The following is a 6,376-nucleotide window of genomic DNA, read 5'->3' on the forward strand; positions in this document are numbered from 1 at the left end:
TTGTTATTAATTTTTACTAACTCTCTGTTTTTGTTTATATTGTTAATTATTTAACAAAGAACTAGTAATTAGATTATTGATAACTTTATCTTAATATTTTTTATAACAAATTCACAATTTCAGAATCTAGTAACATTGACTTAACCCTGGTATGTTAAATTTGAATCAAAGTACTGAAGTACTGACGGGAGTTGATTTTATCGATTATCATTTATTTTAAAATCAACTTATTTTGCATGGCAATTAGTTTCTAGTCTGTATTTGAATTGCGCACTTTAATATAATATGATTTTTTAGACTTTTCAAACAAGAATTTCGAGAAACTTCATATGAATCATGTTGTGTAATATTTAAAGATAGATTTCAAAGTATGTCTTAGTAATCAAAACAATTTTAAAAATTGTATGGATCCAAGCACTATTGATATCGAACTCTAGTCTCGTTTAACAAGACGCATGGCTGTTTCCGTTAATCTCCGAAAAGCAAGAGAGCCTCTCTGCTTGTCGGAGATTTACAGAGACAGCCGAGCATTTGGTTAAACGAGACTATATTAAAATCTAACGTAGGAATACATGAGACTACAAAAATATCTAAATTGTTCGTATTATATAAAATCTGACTATTTTCAAAGTATTTATAGATAAGTTTTCTTGAAAAACAATGCTTCAGCATACATTACATCGAAATTTTTCTATTATTTTCAAGAACTAAGTTTTGTCAGCGATGATGATTTGTGCTTAGGTCCAAACACTGTTTCACTTTCAGTTTGCCAGAGTAACTGCATAGGAGAGTTGATTAAAATCAACTCCCAAAAATCAAATAACCTATTTGATATTTTTTAAGTTAAATGTTATGGTTACCAGAATCACTTGTAGAATTTTGTTACCTAATTTGTATTTTTTTCTTTTTTACAGACCATATATTGTTGTTTATGTTTCAGATTTTTTCATTAGAATGATTTCATATATGGGCCGAAACCTTCCTGGTGGTACTGTGTATTACTGTTAAATTTAATTTATACATTTGGCGAAGGTAAACCCTTTTTTTCCCCAAAAATTAATAAATCTACTGGTATAAGGTATCATTCAGAAATATAATTATCAACATTAATATTCCTTTTTAAACACCAGGAAGGTATCAGGAGAATCAAATTGAGTAATTAAGTTGCATTTGCTAATCTCTTCCTGACTGATGAGGCCCAGGGAGGTAAGCAAATGCATGACAAATATATTTACATTATGTGTAATCACGGGTATACTCTTTTACTAAATTACTATTAAGGACAGAGAAACATTTCACAGGATCTTCGTTTATTTTCTCTTTATGGTCAAACTTTTTATTATATACAGGCATATTAATTTTTAGCTCACTGAGACGAAGTCAGGGGGAGCTTATGCTATATCCTCGGCGTCGGCGTCCGGACCTGGTTAAAGTTTTTGTTGCAGGTCCTGTATCTAAGCTATTACTTGTCCTATCTTCACCAAACTTGCATGGATGATGCATCTGGACCTACTTATGGACTTGAAAGACTTGGATGCTGAATCTGGGTCCTAAATTTCAGATGCTGGAGGAGGTTAAGGTTGTTGGACCAGGTTAAAGTTTTGTTGCAGGTGCCCTTTGATAGCAATATCTAAGTTACTGCAGGTCCGTACTTCACCAAACTTGCATGGATGGTGTGTCTTATGATACTGATGCACCAGACAGGCTTGAATGCTGAATCTGAGCCATAGGTTTCGGATGCTGGATGAGGTTTAGTTTTTTTGGAACAGGTCACATGTTGTATGGATGATAGCTTGCATAGTTGATTTAACTATATTATAAATGAAACGCAGAAGTTGCTTCAGATGCAGAGCCTGATCTCCATTATCAAGAATGCTTAAGAAATCTCCAACCTCACTCAAACCTGCTCGATAAATAGATGTGTTTTCTGATAAATGATATAACATGATTCCTTTGATATAGTATTGTATGGTATGAAACAATATTGTTTAATATGATACAATATAATACCATATGTAATATTATAAAAAGTTATATAATACGATATAATATTGTATCAATTTTTTTATATTTTATGTTATGATATTGTATCATGATAACGTTATGTATAGTATTGTATATTATGAAACAATATTGTATAATATTATATTGTATTATTATTTTATCACATGATACTAATACATAAGATATTGCAAAATATAATATTGTATCCTATGATACAATATTGTATATTTTATAATATTGTATCATACAATATTGTATAATATGATATCAGTTTCTGTAATATAGAATTATATCACATGAAATTGTATAATATGATACTGTAATATTATATAATATTGTATCATACGATATTGTATAATATGATTATATTGGTTTATAATATGATATATTATCACATCACATAAAATTCTATTGTATGATATTGTAAAATATATTATTGTATCATATGATACAATATGTATAATATATATAGATTATTACATGGCAATTTTTATATCGCATCCTATATTAGCCCGAGGTCGCTGTATATTAGCCCGAGAGCGTCAGGCTCGAGGGCTGATAAACTGCGACCGAGGGCTAATATAGGATGCAATATAAAAATTGCCATGTTATGATTTTTATATCATATACTTATAGAAAATATTAAAGACACAGTAAAAAACATCATGTGATGAATGATTATTGTTAACAAATCGCTCCGTGTCTATATATTCCATCTTTGAAAAACTTCCATGAAATTTTTGCGCCAGCTGTTTGTATACTAGGTTGACGTCGACGTAACTTTTTGACGTCATACTCGGAGATCGGAGTTGAACGACACACATCGAACTCTACGTCATAATAGCCGATGATTAACGGAAAGGGGTGTGATATAACATCCGAATATTGCCATAGAGGGGCGTGATATAAATCTTATATCACACCCCTGGGGTTTATATCACACCCCTAGGCGAATTTCTTACTTATATCGCACAGGGCGAAAAAGGGTATATTTTCTATAAGTATACGATATAATATTGTATTATTACTTTTTAGGTTAGTTACTGACTCACTACGGAAATATATTGGGTTGATCAATCTCATAGCTTGCGAGGCGAAGCCGAGCCGTCTATGAGATTGATCAACCCAATATATTTTCGTAGTGAGTCAGCAAATAACCTAATAAGTGTTTTGTTTTCCCGAGGACTATCAAGCGACATATTCATTCACAAATCTAGCGGTGATCTACGCAAAGCCATGTACAAGATGCCTTACATCTCGTCCAGTTAAACTCAATTAAACTCTTAAAAATTATCAATACCACCTTTCAAATACACTTAAAAAATCTTCGCTTCACCCATATTACTTACAATGTTTTGTTGCTATTCAATTTTAAACCTCTGCAGAGATTTGAGCAAATTTCGACGCTGCCATTTTGCTCTGCTCCGGACATAACAATGTGACGTCAATATTCAAAGGGCAACGACTCTAATTTAAAAATAATTCCAAAGGGCAACTACTCTAAATATTTTAAGGACTTACTGAACACGATTTCTGTGTTAAATAATATGATATATCGAGATGAGTAGGCGAGGCGGCGGCCAATGACGGCCATATTGCCTAATATAAATCCTCAAAGAACCTACAAAGTGATATATGAGGCAATCACTTGCTATGTTTAATCCAATGAAAGTGTGACATTTCAGTCCGAGGGAAAACAATATATAATATTTTACTTTATCACATAATATTATATCATTTGATATAATACAATGTTGTATCAAATTATATTGTATCGTATGATACAATATCATATGTATCAAAAATGATACAGTATTATACAATATCATACTATATTATACAATATATTATCATATGTTTCAATGTTATGATGTATTATGTAACATGATATTGTAATATAATACTATATTGTTTTATATATTATGACATTGTATTATGTGATCAAATACAATAAAATATAACAAAACACAATGTCATATCATACGTTACAATATCATATCTCATCATTGTTTATTATGGTATTTTATTTTGTTATACTTTCATGTTAAATACTGAAATCTGATTGGTTAAGACGCAGTTAATAATATTTACTATTACCCTCAGCGTTAGCAACGCACTTGGCAACGGGTAACATTAAAAAATATTACATGCGCGAAAATTATGCGCGTACGGTTCGCTGTAGAATTCACGTTATTCCTATATAAAAGCAGTAAAATTTTCTTAAAAATTTTAAAAAAGACATTCAGTATAACAAAATAAATAGTGCCTGTTTGGGAGGATAACAGTTGAAATTGACACCCCTCGAAAACCATTGTCAACCTCCGCTTCGCGTCGGTTGACAATAGTTTTCTCGGGGTGTCAATTTCAACTGTTACCCTCCCAAACAGGCACTATTTATATAGTATTATATATGTTGTAAATATGATAGGATGCAATATTTAATTTTATATTATTGTATTGATAACATATGAACATATGATTATCATACAATTTTTTAACAGATGATATACGATTTTGTGTTAAAACAGAATCCATGAATATCCAAGATCATAAAGTATGATTTTCATTTAATATGATAAAGGTGGTCTCATAAAGGTGAAGTCTTATAAAGCTGATAAGACGCGAATAAGGGAGCATCTTTTGGATGAACCCCAATGGTAAACCATACCTTGGATGTGCAAGTTCATCCATTAATCTCCATGCTTTTGGAAAGGAAAAATTGGAGATAGCTCCCTTAAAGTGTGGAACCTGTACAATATTACATGTACATCATTATAGTTTTACATACAATCACATATCATAGCTTATACAATGATTATTTTTGTATATTTATAACATATTTGAGGAAATATAAAATATTCTCATGAATGACCAATAGTGATGAATTTTTAAGATTTTAAACATAAAGTGATGAATTTTTTAGATTTTAAAAATTATGTTTGTGAAGCAATATTTTTATTTTGGCAAAAGTTTTTGTAACATATCAATAGCTATTATATAGAAGTGAAAAAACTTATTTAAGCTACCAAATATATTAACTGTCTACAGACAAAAGTTAAGGATACAAAATGTTAAAATAAAGTATGATAAAATAAAATCACTGTCTGCTTTGAAAAATATCACTTGTACCTTATTTTTAATAGGGATGCACCGGTGCATCGCGGTATTTATTTTGACGATATTTGGATCGATACATTTACCATTAATACAACGATACCTTACCGAACTTTTTTTAATTTTTCAAAAATATCCGAGCTTCATATATCGGCTATTTTTAGTCCGCGCGCCTAATATGAAAGTACAAAGATGGCGGAAAACCTCGTAAAGTTGTCAAAACTGTTAGGAAGCTAAATATGGAGTATGGAAAACTTTTGGAGTACTTGTTTATGAAAAACTAGTGTACACGAGACTAAAGTAATTTGTAAATTGTGCAACGCTCATTATGAATATAACAAAATAACTTTGGACATGCGGTAATACATCGGCAGGTTGAATAAATTTTAAACTTTTATTCATGTTTTCATTTAATTGCAATGTATCGTGATATGTATCGTATCGCATCTCATGTATCGTGATTTGTACCGAATCGGCTCAGTACAGTATCGTCCCAGCCCTAATTTTTAATCCGGATTCATTACCGAGGAATGTTGGAAAAGGACAACTTGGGCTTCCAGGTCATCAACAGGTCCAGATGACAATGACTATCCATATATGGTACAGTTGGAGGTATGTGCGTGAACTTGCAGTCCATCCTAGCACATTCCGCAGTGTTAAGATAGTCATAACACACACCCTTGACCTTCAACTCTGTGTTTACTGGGGATGCCATGCTATGAAATCCAAAAATAAAAATTTAATAGAACCTATTGTTACTCATTTAAAGGAATAAATGTACATGTAGTATGTAACATTAATGCAATCAATAATGTTCAAATGTCTTGCTCATTATATCAAAGAATATTAATCTGTAAACTGTGTGTGTGGGTGGGTGTGTGTGGTGGGGGGGGGTGGGGGGTGGGTGGGATGTGGTGTCTATGTGAGTGTGTAAAATGGAGGGAGGGGGGGGGGGGTCTAAGCGGTGACGATGTCCTTGCATGATATATTCTCATTTATCTAAGTAAACATTATGAACTTTATAAAATTGTATGCAGAATAAAGCATAAGAGTTTGCGAATAATTTGTTTGAAAATAAATATGATTAATAAATTTACTTACGTTTGCTGAAATAAAAGAATTTTGCAGACAGGTTTAAGTAAAATGAAAGTGTAAGTGCGCATGCGCAGAAATCTACAGAAAGATTCCGAGTGATCATCGGAAGGTTTCGTATTCCGCGCATGCGCGTAAAGGGTAGGTCGATAGCTGCGAGTAATTA

General features: G+C 31.8%; 1 long non-coding RNA gene across 1 annotated transcript; it reads right to left on the reverse strand.

The window, feature by feature from the left end:
• Window positions 1–588: 588 nt before the first annotated feature.
• LOC128162388 (uncharacterized) lies at window positions 589–6,364 on the reverse strand. The gene is made up of 4 exons (XR_008240646.1): window positions 6,220–6,364; window positions 5,643–5,834; window positions 4,673–4,752; window positions 589–1,903 (listed from the first exon to the last, which is right to left on the reverse strand). It is a non-coding gene; the product is annotated as an uncharacterized LOC128162388 (long non-coding RNA).
• Between the last annotated feature and the right edge of the window lie 12 nt (window positions 6,365–6,376).

This window comes from Crassostrea angulata, chromosome 9, assembly GCF_025612915.1.
Source record: "Crassostrea angulata isolate pt1a10 chromosome 9, ASM2561291v2, whole genome shotgun sequence".
In the NCBI taxonomy this organism is placed as follows: domain Eukaryota; kingdom Metazoa; phylum Mollusca; class Bivalvia; order Ostreida; family Ostreidae; genus Magallana; species Magallana angulata.